This window comes from Podarcis erhardii (assembly GCF_964252035.2).
Source record: "Podarcis erhardii genome assembly, chromosome: W".
NCBI lineage: Eukaryota > Metazoa > Chordata > Lepidosauria > Squamata > Lacertidae > Podarcis > Podarcis erhardii.
Window position 1 is genome coordinate 18,448,665 of NC_138506.1, and position 19,064 is coordinate 18,467,728.

General features: G+C 51.3%; 1 long non-coding RNA gene across 1 annotated transcript; it reads left to right on the plus strand.

Annotated features, from left to right (window-relative positions):
• The first annotated feature begins 2,525 nt into the window (after positions 1–2,525).
• On the plus strand, positions 2,526–3,648 carry LOC309333137. The gene is made up of 3 exons (XR_014152407.1): positions 2,526–2,667; positions 3,043–3,114; positions 3,147–3,648. It is a non-coding gene; the product is annotated as an uncharacterized lncRNA (long non-coding RNA).
• The last annotated feature ends 15,416 nt before the right edge of the window (positions 3,649–19,064 follow it).

Consider the following 19,064-nt stretch of genomic DNA (forward strand, 5'->3'; position numbering starts at 1 on the left):
TTAGCTCCAGGGATTTCTCCGCAGTTCCAGTGTGGAGAGCCAGTGTGGTGTAGTGGTTAAGAGTGGTAGTCTCGTAATCTGAGGAACCGGGTTCGCGTCTCCGCTCCTCCACATGCAGCTGCTGGGTGACCTTGGGCCAGTCACACTTCTTTGAAGTCTCTCAGCCCCACTCACCTCACAGAGTGTTTGTTGTGGGGGAGGAAGGGAAAGGAGAATGTTAGCCGCTTTGAGACTCCTGAAGGGGAGTGAAAGGCGGGATATCAAATCCAAACTCCTCCTCCTCCTCTTCGTTGAAGAGCCAAGAGCCCCAGAAGGGAAACTTCCTGTGGGCTGGTTCACTGATTCCTTCTAAGCAGTCTTTCAAGGCCTACCACATAAGGCCGGGCCCAGAACGAAATCTTGCTGAAGCCGGTTACCAAACCTCCAGAGGGTCCTATCCGATGCACTGTTGTAGAGTTATTGTGTAGATTTGAAACTTCCCTCCTTCTCCAGGTACCGTTGGTCGGGTAAGCAGTTCACAGTTCTATCTTTAGACCTCTTCTCTCTCTGCTCTCAGTACAGGCGGCAGCGTTCTCTCCTCTCTGGCAACCTTGACCGGACAGCTGATAAGGAGGGAGGGAGCAGGCTGAGACAAGCTGAAGACAAGCTGAAGCTCGCAGAGCCAGCAGGAATTGTAAAAGTACTCAGAGTCTTTAAAATGTTTTCCGTTTGTTAAAAATTGGCATCCGGAGGGCAATTAAGATACGGTTTTAAAAGAATAAAAGTGAGTGCCGGGGAGCGTGACTTGCCTCGGTGCCATCTTGGCTCCTCCTGCATGCTAGTTGTTTTCTTTGTTCTCCTTGCTTTGTTTTGTCTTCGTGCTTGCAGAAATCAGTAAGCAGCTTGGGTTATTTCTGTCTGCTTTTGGGTCTCCGTGGTCCGCTCCCGGTCAAGAAGCCGCTCATCCGCAGCGTTCAGTTTAATTAAACTGCTTGGCTTAAAACAAATTATTTGGCAATTAATTCACAAGTGATCTCATTTCTCTGTTCCTTTTAAATAATATTCTAATTTAACTCAGAGGTAATTTAAAGGGTTAGTTAAGAGTAATCTAATTCAGCAAGTGATTCAAGTGGCATCTGATTTAATTGATTAAGGTACAAAACTGCTTGGCTTAAAACAATTATTCGGCAATTAATTCACAAGTGATCTCCTTTCTCTGTTCCTTTTAAATATAACTCAGAGGTAATTTAAAGGGTTATTTAAGGGTAATCTAATTCAGCAAGTGATTCAAGTGGCATCTGATTTAATTGCTTAAGGTACTGCATAAGGCAATCCAGCCTTCACTGCTGTATTTCCGGGGGACAACTTATAGTATATGGGATAGCTCACACATTTTCTAATTTATTCTCCCCCTGGTTTTGCAATTACAGTTCCATTAAAGTGCTAACAAGTATAATCAGGTATAAGGTTCAAATTGAGGTTACCGTATTTTTCGCTCGATAACACGCACCTGACCATAACACACACATAGTTTTTAGAGGAGGAAAGCAAGAAAAAAAATTCTGAATGAAACAGTGGATGTATCATTTCTGTGCTTCATGCTGTGGCCACAGACATGTGATTTGATGGTGAGTTTGGGGTAGCCCAATGCAAAAATCCTGAGAATCCATGTGGATCTGTGCTTTGTAACCACGTTTTTGCACCATTGCAGCCCCAGGCAACAGTGGGTGCGTGATTTTTTTGGTGCAGGCTGTAGCCATGGACATGCTATGTGATCTGATGTTGAATTTGGGGTGACCCAATGCAAAGATCCTGAGGATCCATGCTTTGTAACCACGTTTTTGCACCATTGCAGCCCTGTTTTTGCATCAGATCATTGCTATGTGATCTGATGGTGACTTTGGGCTGACCCAATGCAAAGATCCTGAGGATCCATGTGGATCCGTGTTTTGTAACCACGTTTTTGCACCATTGCAGCCCTGTATTTGCATCAGATCATTGCTATGTGATCTGATGTTGAATTTGGGGTGACCCAATGCAAAGATCCTGAGGATCCATGTGGATCCGTGCTTTGTAACCACGTTTTTGCACCATTGCAGCCCTGTTTTTGCATCAGATCATTGCTATGTGATCTGATGTTGAATTTGGGGTGACCCAATGCAAAGATCCTGAGGATCCATATGGATTCGTGCTTTGTAACCACGTTTTTGCACCATTGCAGCCCTGTTTTTGCATCAGATCATTGCTATGTGATCTGATGTTGAATTTGGGGTGACCCAATGCAAAGATCCTGAGGATCCATGTGGATCCGTGCTTTGTAACCACATTTTAAGTGGGGAGGGAAGGAAAAACATAGAAGGGACAAGGAGCACTGAGAGGGGTGTGCGGAGAAGCAGCTGGCTAAGAATGCAGGAGAGGGGTTTTACGAGGGAGGAAAGGAAGGCAAAAGTTCCCCAAGCCAGCCAGCGCGCGCACGCTCTCTCTCTCTCTCTCTCTCTCTCTCTCCCCCCCCCCCCATCTGCATGTTGCCTGCGAGTCTCTAGACGCAGCAGCAGCAGCAGCAGCACAGGAGCACGGAGAGGAGTTAGAAGGAAGGACGCTCTGCTTTCCCCTCTGCTTGCCTGGAGGGGAGGGGTTTTCTCTGCTCTTTGTTCCGTTGGAGCAAACACAGTAACGAAAGAGAAGAGGGTGGTGTTATGTACTGAATTGAATAGGATCCAAACTGCAGCAGTCTGACTGGTCCTAGAACAATAGGATCCAAAAGGCAGCAGTCTGATTGGTCCTAGAACAATAGGATTCAGAATGCAGCAGTCTGATTGGTCTTAGAACAATGCAGCAGTATGATTGGTTGGCAGGAACCACCCAAGCATGCTCCAGATAGAAGTGAATCCACAACCTGATTGGCTTACAGTAGAATTCCAGAATTAGCCAATCATGTGCAGCCCATTGTGTAAATAATGTATATAAAGCAGATACTTTGAGGGGACTCTCATTCATTCCTCCTCACCACTATGAGCTGAATAAAGAGCATGAAATCACTTTGCGACTCTGAGTATATTTCAGGTGGGCAGTAAGACCCTGAGGCAGAATGCAGGAAAGCAACAGCTTTCTCTCTCGGGAGGCTCTAACGCACGTGTGGCTGCCTGCAATCAGTTTAGCAGACGGAGAATGAAGATAAACTGGTAAAATAAGGGGGCTGGGTTAAAGCTAAAGGGAAAACCTCAAAGATCCCTCAAGAACAAGGCAGGGGTTCAGGGCTCCCAAAGCCGAGCTGCAGCCTTAGAAGGGGAAAATGGGGCTTTCGGAGGTGGTTTTTACTGCCCCGCTGCTTCCAATTTTTTAAAAGGCAAATTGCAGGAGAAGATGCAGCAGTCAGTCACTCTCTCACTCCCTCCAAGCACCCACGCTAGCGAACAAACACACAGGCAACCACACACTCACAAAGCACACACACTAGCAAACACACAGTCGGGCTGCAGAGTGGCCAAACCTCCTAGCAAGCACTTCCCTGGCTTCTGCTGACCGCAACTAAGACGACCCTCGAAGAAAATGTGTGATGCACTCCGGCCAGTCGGCTCCAGGGACCACACATTCGCTCAATAACACGCATAGGCATTTCCCCTTACTTTTTAGGAGAAAAAATCTGCGTGTTATAGAGGGAAAAATACGGTAATTGATTAATCAAAATAAGCAAATAAATAAATAAATAACTTTGGTAAATTGAATAAATGACTGAATAAAATTAAATTTGCTGATTCAAACTCATTAAATCTAAAACCAGCTAGTGTTCATACTTGTCAGGGCTGCCTCTAGGTCCCAGCTCACAGAGGACCAACGCCAGGCTGATATTATGTACAAAAGTCTTTATTGAAGTATAGTTTCCATTTTAAAGCCAGAGCGTGCAACCCTACGTCTAGACTCTAGATCGGCGAAGTCCTATCTGAATCACTTCCCCTTCCGCACCAAGTTTAAGATCCTAGCCCTGCTCCACCTTCTGTGCTGCTCTCTCCTCCTCTGGGTCCTCCTGCCCTCTGGGGCATTGCCCTTCCTGGACTCTTCCGACGCTGAGTCGCTTAGCTCCTCCCCTTGCCTCCGGCGTGCTTTAGGACCCGGTTCCCAATCCTCACTCTCTGCTGTCCCGCGCTCCTGTACATTTGAACTTGCTTCTCGCGCCAACCCAGTGACCTTTCTCCTAACCGTTACACTGCTTCTATCACTGCTTCCCTCTTCCGTGACACTGGCCGGATCTGACCTCCCCTCCGTTGTACGACTCTCCGAGGAAGGCGTGGTCAGCTCTGCCTCGTCTTCTCTCCCTGGTGGGGGAAGTACTGGTCCCGATGCCTGGGACCCTTCCCCCCCACTCTGCTCTGGTGGGGAAGCTGGTCCTGATCTCCAACTACTACTCTGGGAGTCCCTGCTCCCCCCTTGCTCCTGGGGCGTTCCCCTTGGGACCCCCCTACCCCTGGCCACTGGCGCTCCCTTCTGTGAATCTTCCGATTCGCTGGAGAGGCTTATGGAATCCCTTGGACCACTGTCTCCTCCTACACTGCCCTCTGATTCCTCGCCCTCGCTCTCCATTTCCCATCTTCCCTGTGCCTCTGCTCCTGAGCCCCTGACATCCATCCCCCCCTCGAAGCCCCCCCTTCCCCCCTCCCCTTCTCCCGGAGTGGGTTCTGGGTGCTCCAATGTCGTGGGGGTGAGTGCGGGGTACAGTTCTTCCCCCGTGGCGTGCCGCCAGCCGGATAAGTCCGGGAAGTCCTCCATGGTCTCGTCAACGGCGATCTCCTCTGCTTCCATCTCTTGGGAGGTGTGCTCGAAACCTGGATCTACCCCCAACTCGCCCGTGACCCCCTCTTCCCCTGTCGCTTGGGGTGACACTGCGTGCCATGGTCCTCTCAGCAGATCTCTGCGCCAGCCCACCTCAGGCTGATCCTCCCACCAATAAGATCCTCCTGTGCCAAACCCTGAGAGGGACCCCTCTGGGGAGCTGGTCTCCGGTGACACCTCTTCAGCTGAAGAGAAACCCTGGAACGTGCTGGTGGAGAGTGTGGGTGTGAAAAGATATTCGTCGAAATAATCTGCCGGCATGGGTCTGTGCGGGAAAAGTGCATGGAATTCGTCCTTGAGCCATTGCTCCTCCACTGCATAGTCCGGTACCCACCTGTTGGCACTGGATGGGGTGTCTTCCCTGGCAAGGAGATATTCAATCCCTTCCTCCCCCCATCTCGAGTCTAAAATCTCTGTGGCCTCATTGATCGGGTCCGTCCTCGGCGGCCCCCCCTGTGTGGGTGTGTCTCTGAGCGGGCTGGGGGCAGTCCCTGGTGCCTGGAACCTGTGAGGTGCCTTGTAGGGCGTGAGCACCGATCTATGAAAGACCGGATGCATTCTGGATCCCTCCGGGAGTGTCAGCCAGAAGGCCACTGGGTTGATCTGTGCCTCAACTTGGTAAGGGCCTAGCTGCTTGTGTCCGAGCTTCTTTTTAGCTAACGATCTGGCCGGCACTGCCTGGGCTGCTAACCAGACCCAGTCCCCCACCCGGATGTCCTCCCCAACTCTCCTGTGTCGGTCTGCCTGCATTTTGTAAGCGTGTTTAGCTAGCTCCAACTGCCTTCGGAGCTGTTCGTGGACCTCCTGTAACTCCGCTGCCAAGTTCTCAGCTCCCTGCGGTTCCCCCTCCCCCACTTTCTCTAAACCCGGGAAGGTCCTGGGATGCCGCCCATTGTTGGCGAAAAACGGTGTCACCCCCGTGGACACGTGTTTCGTGTTGTTGTAGGCAAACTCGGCCAGCGGCAGATAGTCCACCCAGGTCGAGGGCTGCTGGTTCGCGTAGCATCTCAGGTACTGCTGCATGATGGCGTTGACCCTCTCCGCTTGTCCGTTGGTCTGCGGGTGTCTCGCCGACGATAGGTTGACCTTGACGTTCAGGATGCCCATCAGCTTCTGCCAGAAACTCGAGATGAACTGGCGCCCCCAGTCGGACAGGATAGACCGTGGTAGGCCGTGCACCTTGAACACGTGGTCTATGAACATCTTGGCTGTCTGTTCCGCTGTGGCCACCTTCGCGCAAGGAATGAAGTGGGCCATCTTGGTGAACAAGTCTACTACCACGAGTACCGCTGTCTTGCCTCGCGAGCTGGGCAGATCTGTGACAAAGTCCAGGGCCACTTTCTCCCACGGCTCGAGGGGCGTCTGTAGCGGTTCCAGCAATCCCGCCGGCGGCTTGTGCACCGGTTTGGCCCTTTGGCATGTGTCGCACCTCGTGACGTAATCCGCGACTTCCCCCCTCATCTTGGGCCACCAAAAGTCTCTGGCTACTAGTTCCACCGTCTTCTCTTTGCTGAAGTGCCCAGCGCTGGGTGCGTCGTGTAACTGCTGCAGTACCTTCGCGCGGAGGTCGTCTCCCGGCACGTAGAGGGCCCCTTTGCGGATGAGCAGTCCGTCGCGTATCTGAAACTCGTCGTCCTTCGCCTTGCCGCTTCGCACCTCCTCCATCTTGGATCGTGCAAAGGAGTCTGTCTGCAGCGCGCGACGTACTGCGTCCAGGTCCACCGTGGCTGAGGCGCATGCCCACGCTTCCGGTGCGAAAATGTGCTTGGCTGCCGCCGGTGCCTCTGCCTCGAGATACTGCGGCTTCCTGGACAGCGCATCCGCCATGATGTTGCTGTCTCCTGGGATGTATTCTATCCTGAAGTTGAAATCTGCAAAGAACTCCGCCCAGCGGATGTGTCTCTGGTTTAGGAACCTCGCCGTGCGCCAGTACTCCAAGTTCTTATGGTCCGTGCGGACCTGCACTGTGTGTTTGGCTCCGATGAGGAAGTGCCGCCACGCCTTGAATGCTGCATGAACGGCCAGCAACTCTCTGTCCCAGATGGTGTAGTTCTGCTCCGACTTGCTGAGCTTCCTGGAGTAGAAAGCGCACGGCCTCCAGTCCCCTTGGTGGTCTCGCTGCAACAGGACCGCCCCCACGGCTCTGTCTGAGGCGTCCGTCTCAACCCTCATGGGTTTGCTGGGGTTCACATGTAGTAGTTGTTCTTCGGACGCGAAGAGACGCTTGAGCTTTTGAAAGGACTGCTCCGCCTGCTCCGTCCAGATGAACTTCTTCTTCTTGGAGCTGAGGGTGTCGGTGATGGCCGCCGTCTGCATAGCGAAACCCTTGATAAACTTGCGATAAAAGTTGGCAAAGCCAACAAACTTCTGGACCTCCTTCCGATTGCGCGGGCTCTTCCAGTCCAGCACCGAGCGGAACTTGGCGCTGTCCATGGCGAGTCCCTTGTCGGACAGCTTGTAGCCCAGGAAATCCACCTCCGTCACGTCGAACTGGCACTTCTCCAGCTTGGCATAAAGCCTGTGCTCTCTCAGCCTCTGCAGGACTTCCTTGACATCTCTCTCGTGGGCCTCCTGCGACTCCGAGAAGATCAGGATGTCGTCCAGGAAGCAGACGCACTTCTTGTAGAGGAGACCCGCTAAGACATGGTGCATGAAGGCTTGAAAACAGTGGGAGCCATTTTGTAATCCAAAAGGCATAACTCTATATTCATAGGTGCCTAGCGGCGTAAACATGGCCGTCTTCCACTCGTCGCCCTCCCGCACGCATATGAGATTGTACGCTCCGCGTAGATCCAACTTGGTAAAGATGCGACCCTTCCTCACCGTCGCCAGGAGGTCATCGATCTTGGGCATGGGGAAGGCTGTGGGCTTGGTTTTCGAATTCAAAATTCTGAAATCAACTACAAGCCTCTTTTGGGGCGTGTCTTTTTTCTTCACAAAAAACACGGGGCTGCCCCCCACTGCTTTGGACTCCCGGATGAATCCCCGCTTCAAGTTGAGGTCTATGAACTCCCTGAGTTCCTGCAGTTCATCTTCAGACATGGAATACAGTTTTCCCGTCGGCAGCGTCGCCCCCGGCAGGAGGTCAATCTTGCAGTCGTATGGTCTGTGGGGGGGGGGGTAGCTTGTCCGCCTCCTTCTCGCAGAAAACCTCCAAAAAGTCTCTGTACTTGTCGGGTACCGCTTGCAGCATGCCCAAGTGTAACTGTGGCCCATCTTCCAGCCCCTCATCTTCCTGGGTGGGCAGTATGCAGTTTGCTGCGCAGTAGGAGGAGCTGAAAGTCAATTGGCGCTGGTACCATGCTAATGCCGGACTGTGCCGGTCCAGCCAACTCATGCCCAACACTATGGGTGTGTCTGACAGGTGTGTAACATTGAAGCTGATGACTTTGCGGTGGTTTCCAATTTGCATCACCATTGGTGGTGTTTGCTGTAGCACTTGTCCCCCCAGTAGCTCTCTGCCGTCGACTGTCACTACTTTCAGGGGCATCGTGGCAGGCAGGAGCGCTACGCCATGTTGCTTGATGAAATCCACTCCTATAAAGTCTGCATTGCTGCCAGAGTCAATGGTAATGGGGATTTCCATGGTGAGCCCATTGGGAAGCTGGAGGGATGCGGTGAGCTGCACCACTGGTTTGGGTGGGAGGGGGTCTGTGGGCTGTAAGATCCCTGGGGACTGCTTCACTGACTCGTCTGGCTGGGCCCCAGTGCCTATGATTCCAGCCAGACTCCGTCGTTTCCCTGCTGTGGTACATTCTGCTGAACTGCTTCTGTAATCGTCGCTGAGGCTGCAGTGTGCTTCTGCAGCCTCTGGGGACACTCTTTCGCCATGTGCTGAGCACTGTCGCAGATGTAACACTTCCTGTTCCCTCTAGGCTTCATTTTGACTGCTCCCGGCGTTAGGGCTCTGGCTGCTGACTGAGCCTTGGCACCACCTATCTCCATCGGCTCCTCTCCCCCTCCCAGCGGAGGCGTGGATTGAGCGCGCGTTGTGTCCCTGGGAAAGAAAGGAGGTGCTCTTGCTGGCGCGCGTCCCCAACTCCCTTCGTCTTTGCTCCAGGAACGTTGTTCCAGACGCACCCCAATCGTCAGCCCCCTCTGGACCACTTCTTGAGTGCTTTGGGGTCTCTCCCCCCTTGCGATTTTGTCTTTCACAGCCCCATTCAGCCCCTCCCAAAAAAGGTCCCTGACGGCAGCTGAATTTTTCTCCCATCCCAGCGCGTTGACCAATGCAAAAAGGCGTGCGTGATATTGCCTCACAGTGGCCCTCCCTTGTTTTAATCCATGTATCTCTTTCCTGGCGAGATCTACATCTATCGCTGATAGAAAACAATCGTCCATCGCCTTAAGAAAGGCATCCGCATTTTGGAGGGCTGGGTCCTTATCTCGCCACAGATTACGCAGCCACGCTTTAGCGTCTCCGTGAAGATGCGTTAATATGAAGCCTACTTTCTCCCGCTCATCTCTAAAATCCTTCTCCAGCAATTCTAGCGCGTAAACCACGTCTGCTCTGAACTTAGGATACTGCTGCAGATTCCCATCAAAATGAGACACGAGGCTGCCTCCTCTCTTTCCCAGCCCAATTCCCTCTGGTCTGGTTCCCGGCACCCCCTGTTTAGTCAACATTTCCAACCTGATTTCCAGATCCTTGCAGGCAGTAGCCGCTTCCTCTTCCCTCTTCCTAGATGCAAGAATTTCCGCGTTGAGTTGTGTCACTGTGTTTTGCAGGGCTGTTATGCGTTCTTTGGTAGTCATCTTGTCTTGCTTTCGTGAGCTTGCGAAGCACCAATCTTCGCCCCCCGCTGCGTCCACTCACGCTGCGAGGTTTTTCTGGTGAGATAGGACTTACTGTCAGGGCTGCCTCTAGGTCCCAGCTCACAGAGGACCAACGCCAGGCTGATATTATGTACAAAAGTCTTTATTGAAGTATAGTTTCCATTTTAAAGCCAGAGCGTGCAACCCTACGTCTAGACTCTAGATCGGCGAAGTCCTATCTGAATCACTTCCCCTTCCGCACCAGTTTAAGATCCTAGCCCTGCTCCACCTTCTGCGCTGCTCTCTCCTCCTCTGGGTCCTCCTGCCCTCTGGGGCATTGCCCTTCCTGGACTCTTCCAACGCTGAGTCGCTTAGCTCCTCCCCTTGCCTCCGGCGTGCTTTAGGACCCGGTTCCCAATCCTCACTCTCTGCTGTCCCGCGCTCCTGTACATTTGAACTTGCTTCTCGGGCCAACCCAGTGACCTTTCTCCTAACCGTTACACTGCTTCCCTCTTCCGTGACACTGGCCGGATCTGACCTCCCCTCCGTTGTACGACTCTCCGAGGAAGGCGTGGTCAGCTCTGCCTCGTCTTCTCTCCCTGGTGGGGGAAGTACTGGTCCCGATGCCTGGGACCCTTCCCCCCCACTCTGCTCTGGTGGGGAAGCTGGTCCTGATCTCCAACTACTACTCTGGGAGTCCCTGCTCCCCCCTTGCTCCTGGGGCGTTCCCCTTGGGACCCCCCTACCCCTGGCCACTGGCGCTCCCTTCTGTGAATCTTCCGATTCGCTGGAGAGGCTTATGGAATCCCTTGGACCACTGTCTCCTCCTACACTGCCCTCTGATTCCTCGCCCTCAATCTCCATTTCCCATCTTCCCTGTGCCTCTGCTCCTGAGCCCCTGACATTACTGGTGCAGACAATGCTGAGCTACTGTCATATTGCTTGTAGCTAAGCACAACTGGTGGGGTTGGCAATCTTGGTTTGCATTGCAACTTACCAGTGCAGACAATACTGAACTACGGTTCTGCTTCTTGCTGCTCACGCATATAAATTGAGCTACTTGCCACTGATTGGTTTAAGCGAGAGTCTAGATCGCAATTATGTTGGCTCAAGGTAACCAGGAAAATGCTGCTGTATCCGGGGGGGCCCAAGGGAACCAGGAGGAGTCCCAGCCATTTATAATACCAAGTAACCCACAGGCTTTGGTGCAGTTTTTCACAGCTTTTCAGGAATTTTATAAGCAAAGCAGGTCTGCAGGCCAAGTGACACCCACACCAGGGGCAGCGGCACCAATGGCAGTCGCTACAGTGACAGCAGCACCAACGGCAGTTGCACCGGTGGTAGCGGCGCCAGTGGCAGCGGCGCCGGTGCCAGCTGCACCAATGGCCTTCTCCCAAGAGTTCATCCCCGACACTCAACTGAACGAGGTGGTACTCCCCGGTACCTCCGCGGCCACTGCGGCAGTGCTGAGGGCAGCCAAAGATGCAACAGCTCGGCAAAAGAACACCCGTGCACAGTCTGCCACCTCAGGCAAGTCGAAAGGGGGTCAGAGGGGTGGCAGGAAGGGTAAGGCTAGTACTCAAGGTTCCAAGGCTGCTAACCCACAAAAGGACCCAGGTGTCCCTAGTCTCTTTCAGATCCCGCTTCTGCAGGCGGCAACGGCCGAGGGCGCATCAGACTCTACTTCCGACGAGGAAGCGCAGGGACTGCAGGAGGTACAGGCGGTCAGCGTACCGCCTCAAGCCACGCCGGATGTCCCCTCTGGGAAGAGGAAGGAAAAAAGGAAACACACATCAAAGAAGAGTAGGCGGTCGGAATCAGAAGATGATTCAGGTACCTCTTCTTCATCCGATTCTGATAGCGATGCTCCTAAGGAGGAGTATTGGGGCCATGGGGAAGACTGTGTGGGTCTTCCTGCATGGGCTCATGAGAGGAGGGCCAACTCCTACCGTAAGACCTTTAATGGGACCCTTGAATGGAAGGATGGCGCGCTAGTCCCGGATGTTAAAACTTCCACTCACCTATCTACAGATTTCATTGTAGGTAACCATTTATCTCAGAGAAAGTGGGACAAGATCCTTAATAGGGACTTTATTGATATATTCAGTTTGCTGCCGCCAGCTAAGCTGACAGGTAAAGGGGAAAAGAGGCGCAGCCATGGTAAACGCAGGTACAGAACACCAAGAGCCGAGCGCACTTTCGAAAACTGGATCTCAGCAATAGCACTGTCTGCTCATTCCCAACTTCTTCAACCAGTGCCTCTGTGCCTTCTGTAAATGTCTGGAGTAAATGTCTAGCAGGAAGTGTCTGTCCTCTCCAGGATGTTGAAATACTGAAGAAGGCGCCCAATAGCCCTAAGACGGGGGCGGAAACAGTACTTAAGGATGATCAAGCATTGCGTATGAAGGTCCAGGAGCTTGAAGAAAAACTCCAGCTGTTGCCAGCAATACTCCAGGAGCCGCAAGGAAGAGGTATTTTTGAGAATCCTGTCTTCTCAAATTCCGGGGACATGGCCCTCCCAGTGTTAAGGTGGGGAGGTGGGGTTGGGAGTTTGCAGATAAGAGTCCAAAGTTAAAAATGTAAAGGCTAATGGAATTCTATTTAAAAATCAAAAGTCACTTTTGTGGTTCAAGTTGTAGTGTGAGACAAAAGACAAGATGGAAAAGAAAAGATAAGGAAGAGAGAAAAGAGATAGAAAGAAAAAGAAAACACAAAAAATCCTACTGAAAATAGTTTCTTTGTTCAGAAAAGAGAAGGAAAAGAAAAAAAACATTGTAATAAGTAAATAGAAAAAGGGGGGCGAGAGGGGATGGAAAAGTAGATATATATATAGAATTCTTTAATGAGAAATTAAAAAAACCTTTTTTTTAAAAAAAAGGGAAAAATGGGTAATAATAATGAAAATGAGTAAATGAGTAAGAAGTGAATAGAAATGGATGAATAATGAGTAATAATGTTTTAATAAAAAAGGGAGGGTTGTTTGTATAACTAAAGAAGGAGGAGAGAGAGAAGGGAACAAGAAAAAGGGGCAGTTTTAATTCTCCCGTGGAACCCCCAGGGCTTGGTGTCGGGTCCCTAGATGAGGGCTGAGGCGGTGGTTCCAGGAAATGGGCTCCAATGGTTCAGGCCGCCTACCTGGGCTCATAGGGTTTGAAAATACGGATAAGAAATGGACTGAAAATAAACTCAATAACATAAAGCATGGTTTTTGCTGTGCCCCCCTGCACTGGCAGGGGAGGGTCCACGCCGCGTTCTTCTAGCCCCCAGCCGGTCCCCGGTGCCCGGTTCCTCTGCTCTTTTGCTCCAGCCGCTGGTGATATTGGTTTGGGGTCGGAGCTGGGCTAGGTGGGGCATTCCCTCCGGACTTCCCTGTCTCTCCCGATCCCCTCCTATCATTCTCTCCCCCCCCCCATGTTACCTGTGGGGACCCCTTACCAATACAGTAGTACCTTGGATCCCACACGCCTTGCGACTCAAATGTTTTGGCTCCCGAACGCCACAAACCCGGAAGTGAGTGTTCCGGTTTGTGAATGTTCTTTGGAGCCCAAATGTCCGACGGGGCTTCCGCGGCTTCGGATTGAGTGCAGGAAGCTCCTGCAGCCAATCGGAAGCACGCCTTGGTTTCCGAATGTTTTGGAAGTCAAACGGACTTCTGGAATGGATTCCGTTTGACTTCCGAGGTACCACTGTATATCTTCTCGGAGCAGGGGCAATCCCATTGCCGCCTTCAGTTCTGGTAAAGCTAAGAATTGCTTGTGCAGATCTTGATGCCTTCAAGGCCGAGGCTGTCATCTGATGAGACCCAGTACTCCTATCGGAGAAGCAAATCCTCAAATACAGTCATACCTCTTGTTCCGCTCGGTTCAGGTTACGTCTTTTCAGGTTGCGGCCCGCGGCGACCCGGAAGTAACGGAATGGGTTACTTCCAGGTTTCGCTGCTCGCCCATGTGCAGACGCTCAGAATGACGTCACGCGCATGCGCAGAAGCGGCAAATCGCGACCCACACACGCACAGACGCGGGTTGCGTTCTGCTCATGATGTGCACGGGGCTCCGGAACGGATCCCGTTCGCAACCAGAGGTACCACTGTAGTTGAAATGCCTGACTTGTTCAATGGCTTGTCCATTTAGGAGCCATTTCTGCTTCCTGGGCTGTGCCCCCAATACTACGGCTTTTGTCTTGGAATAATTTGCATTCAGCTCTTTGTTACGACACAGTCTCTCAAAGGTGGGGGGTGGGGGTGGGGGTTGGCGGCAGCTGTGGTTGTAAGACTCCCTTAAAACTGATTTACAGTGCTGGCTCTTGGGGATTGAAAGGGCACATAAAAAGGCCTTGCCCCAAATTAAAGAAAAGCCAACAAACAACCCCAGTCAAACAATTAAAAAAACCAGCTTGTGGAGCTCAAATGAACAAGTCCCACTTTGGTGCAACTTGACCAGAATGACATGCACAGATGCTCCCTTCTTTTTCTCAGTGATAGGAGCTCTTTTGGCTGAGGTGTGGCATGGAGCTGAAACAGTATTTAAGAAAACTCAAAGATTCCTTGTGAAGCTCCAGGAGCTTGAAGAGAAACTCCAGGCGTTGGCAGAAACACTCCAGGAGCCGCAAGCCAGAGGTATTTTTGAGAATCCTGTCTTCACATGGCCCTCCCTCCCAATGATGTTGGGTTTCAAGTCCCGTCATCCATGCTGAGCGCTGGCCATGTTGGCTGGGGCTTAGGGGAGTCCCACCACAGTCTGGAGCCCAGTTCAGTGCGCCTTTGTGGGCAACTGGCAGCCATGCCAGGGTCGCCTTCGCTGTGTGGAAGGGGTGGCCTCCCCCCACCCCCACCCCATGCGCAGGAGATCAGAGGCCAGTAGCAGACTGCGCATGTGCCTCTGAAGGGCACAAAGGTTTGCTGCCTCCTTGTGTGCCCATTTTCTTGCCAAAAAGAATAAAAATACAGCATATGGCTGCACATACCAGGCACCAATTTTAATGGTGGTTCTTTGGCTTTTCCTTCAGGTGAGGAACACGAGGAGGAGGAGGAGCAGCAGCAGGAGGAGGAGAAGGGAAAATAAAGAAAATGGGGGGATATATATTTCCCTATATATTTCTATTATTAGTTCTATGTATTGCTTCTTTATTTAATAAAATTTATTTTAAAAAGCCTGCAACGTGGTTTACCAAAACAAAAAACAAAAAAACCACCACAGCAGTAAAATCAAGAAAAATTAACAATCCTGCTTTAAAACAGACAAAAGCTAAAATATTAAAAGAGATGAAAATTACTTCAACTTCCTAAGCTTCTAGGTATGCTTGCCTAAACAAGAATGCTTTTAGCAGGTGCCTGAAAAGCGTCTAGCAAAGGTACGTGCTTTGTTGCAAGAGGCGGGGAGTTCCAAAGGGCAGGTGCTGCCACACTAAACAATGCAGTACAGATATTATGCGGAACCTGTGGTAGCGCTTGAAACTGTTAGAATTCCAGCTCCATGATTGCAGTCATGGGATTGTTGTCTATGTTTTGACTCCACAGAGTGGGAAGTGACAGCGACAGGATGTTTGTGTTCCTGTGTTCCGTGAAGTGGGACTATTGTCCTTTGTTCTTTTTCTCTTTGCTGTCTGATGCTAGAGAGAGAGGGAGCCATGTTGCAGTGCTCCGTGTGTGTGTTGATATGTAAATAAAGTCGATTAGCCAAAATGCTGAGTTGCTGAGGTCTGTCACGCATGATGCACAAACTCTGCGGATCCCTAAGTGTGCCGGTGTCGCTTGGCATCGGTCACTGTGATGTTCGGGCTGAAGAAAGCCCCCTCTATCTCCCGCCATAATCCCTCAAGCGTGAGGACACGTGTACACCCCCCCCCACCCAGGGAAGTGCTCAAAGGTGACAATTACTGAGCAGTTACTTGGCCAAAGAAACCAAGAGCCCATCCCCAGACTTGCACCAGGGTATGGATGTGCAGGAGGGACGCGGGTGGCGCTGCAGTCTAAACCACAGAGCCTAGGACTTGCCGATCAGAAGGTCGGCAGTTCGAATCCCCGTGACAGGGTGAGCTCCTGTTGCTCAGTCCCTGCTCCTGCCAACCTAGCAGTTCGAAAGCACGTCCAAGTGCAAGTAGATCAATAGGTGCCGCTCCAGCGGGAAGGTAAACGGCGTTTCCGTGCGCAGCTCTGGTTCGCCAGAAGCGGCTTAGTCCTGCTGGCCACATGACCGGGAAGCTGCACGCCGGCTCCCTCGGCCAATAAAGCGAGAGGAGCGCTGCAACCCCGGGTCGGTCACGACTGGACCTAATGGTCAGGGCTCCCTTTACCTTTAGCTTTACTTAAGAGGTGCCTGGGCATGTTTGCCTGTGTTAAGCTTGTACTGAGTGAGAAGTCTGGACATGTTTGCCTATGGCCTGTCCACCGTCCCTCAGACCTGTGGGAATGTTCAGGGATGCAGGAGAGGATATATTGTCTGATTATATCCTTACCCAAATTGTGTTAACAAGTTTCACAATTTAGCAGAGTAACATTCCCCTCTTCTAAAATTGGCAGCGGATGCGTTTGCTCAGGCTCGCTAAAGCCTCTAGAATAACTGTTCTGGTATTTCCCCCTTATTCCCTCATAAAAGATAGGACATGACACAGTCTTCTATAAAAGTATAAAAAGAGTTTACTCACATTCTGTTCACAATCGGATCCCAGAAGGCAGACTTAGCTTAGAAAAGTAACATACACTTGAAAACTATTCCATAAGAAGACAGTCCCTTTGTCCTCTCTTGGCTGGAGGCCAAGAGGGCATCTTTGGCTGAGCAGATGTTGCTTCTTCGATGCATGTGGTGAAAGAGAGAGAGAGATGGCTGCCCTGCCCTGTGCTTTTGTCGTTACCTGCACAGGTGAGGCCACACCCACCTCTGGTCACATGTAGAGGAAGTTTGTCCCAGCCCAGAAGGAAACAGGAAGTTTACCTGCTGGCTGGGACAAACATCCCTCCCCATGTGTAAACATGTGCACTCTAGGAATGTTGTACTTGACTGCTCTTGTGTTTCACATCCCACAAGAGCATGTGGTGGGCTGGACTATATTTTGAAAAAATATAGTAGCCTCACACCCCGGAATTTTCCTCATCAATGCCATCTCACCCATAGAGGCAGAATAGGAAGCCAGCCCTCCAGGACTTGCTCCTCTGCTGTAAACATAGTTAAAGTTGAGCTGCAGCTAGTAAGACCAAGCACTGGGCGCCTCTCACAGAATCAAAGGCTAAAATTGGGTCGAGTGCTTCTCTCCAGAATCTCTTTCCAGGATTATGGCTTCACATGCCTCCTTCTAATAGCAAATTCATCTGGGGAGACCCGACAGACGGCAGCCAAACACATGGAAAGCTCATTTGGTGGTGGGGAATAAGAGGGTGCTGCTCCACAAACCTTAAAAAGCACCCTCTCCAATGGCATGGCACTTGGATGACCCTGTGGTTCTACCCCTGGGGCTGAGGGTGATGAAACAATTCCTGAGACAGCTAAAGTGCTGGTGGTGAAAAACCCACTTCAAATGAGACCAAACACGGGTTAGAGCTCAACGTCGAGCCTACCAAGTGGCGATAGCGACGGTGAGGAGGACCATTGTTGGTGAATCTGTTGGTGAAAACAGTACCAGGAGACTCTTTCAGGTGGTTCATAGTCTAACAGAACCACCTTTGCCGTCAGGGTCTGATACAGAGTCCAAGATCTCCTGTAATGACTCCTGTCATGAGTTTTTCTGCAGATAAAAAGAGGTAGACTCCACCAAGGTAGGAGGGTGCCAGAGCTCTGCCTAGTCAGAGACATAGGATGGCTTGCCAGTTCCCACGTGGAGGAGGGGGTAGGAGGGAGGGAAACAGACGGAGTATGCATGCGCATTTGACTGCCTAATGGCATCCACATCACCCAGGGGATGACAGCCACAGAGATAAGAAAAGAAGAGCCACCTCATTGTCTGGAGAGATCACTTACCTGATCGCATGGACAAGCCGTTGTCATCGGACCCCAGTGATGGAAGCGTGCAGCTGTATTGAGGCAGCACCAGGTGCTGAAATTGTGCACCTCAAACAATTTTGTGCCTGGGGCGACTGCCCCTGTGCCCCGCAGCCCACTACGCCACTGGGTCTAGTCAAGTAAAGTGAAGTTGATCCTCCACTGTGGGTTACTTTTGTTCAAAGCAAGATTCCTCTGGAGGGAGAGGATGTTGCAAAGTAAGTCAGAGGCAAAGCAGCCCCAAGCCAGGTTCTGTGTTTGCACACATGATTTGCAGTGAGCCAAGGGCTGAATTGCTGCTGTTGTTTCATAGCCCAGAACAGCAGGTGTAGGCGAAAGGTCTAAAGTTAGACAACCAGGTCTTGGTCAAGGCATCCACTGACCAGCAGGCCATAGAGAAGAGGAACGTCAGCATTTCAACTCTGAGCCAAAAGTTTGGCTTTTGCTATTTTTGGACACCCTTGGTCATGAGCCAAGTGTGATTCTCGAAGTCTCAATGCTGACTTTGCCAAATCCATACAGGCCCTTTTCATCTCTCATGCTCAGGAAGTAGCAGCCACAGCTCAGGAGAGGATTTTTCATTTGCTCCTGTTCCATGGGGTGGGGAAAACTCAACACTTTTAATCTTGTCTTATTTTTATGCAAATTGGGTGGTCCAAAACAAGGAGACTTATATCTGCACCCTCTCTTTAGCACAGGTGGCCTGCAGGAGAATTTCCTGTCCTTAAAAGTAAAACTGAACTTTTTTGGGAAGGCATTGTCTGCCACGTTTGCAGTTGAAGGCAGAGCTGGGGGGGGGGCAGGAATGTTCAGCAGAGGTCAACCAAAATTATCAAGGGGCTGGAGCAACTCCCAGATGAGAAGCTAAAACATTTGGGGCTTTCTAGTTTAGGGGGAAATGAGTAAGGGAGGACACGGTCAGCGGTACACGCCTGGTGTAGAGAAAGTGGAATGCGATCAGTTTTTCATCCCTCCATAATTCCAGAACCCAATGGGGCCATCCAATTGTGGGTTATTGGGTGGTTGTTGTTTTTATTTTGATTACAGTCGTACCTTGGAAGTTGTATGGAATCAGTTCCGGGAGCCAAAACGTTCAAGAACTAAGCTGTTTGAAAACGAGGGTACAAGAGCAAAAAAAGAGGACAGCCTGAGGCACTGCCAGCCCGAGCTGGGAAAAGAGGTGGGCGGGGTCACCACTGCCATGCCCCTTTCCCCAGCTCGGGCTGGCAGGGGCCATGACGGGCAGAGCAGCCCAATCCCGAGCCACCTGAGCCCGAGACCCCAACAACTCCCCCTCAACCTGGATATTTCCTTTAAAATGTAAAAAATCGCCCAGATAGGCATGTTGGTCCCCCAAAAGAGGACATGTCCGGGTTTCCCCAGACATATGGCAACCCTAAATTGTGGTGGAAGATGACCCTGAAAATACTGGCAAAGCCTTGTATGGTACGGCATGGAAAGGGGAACTAGAATAAAGGAAGGAGTGAAGGGGCTGCATTAGTGAGGTTGTTAGAGTGTGGGAGTCATAAAGCC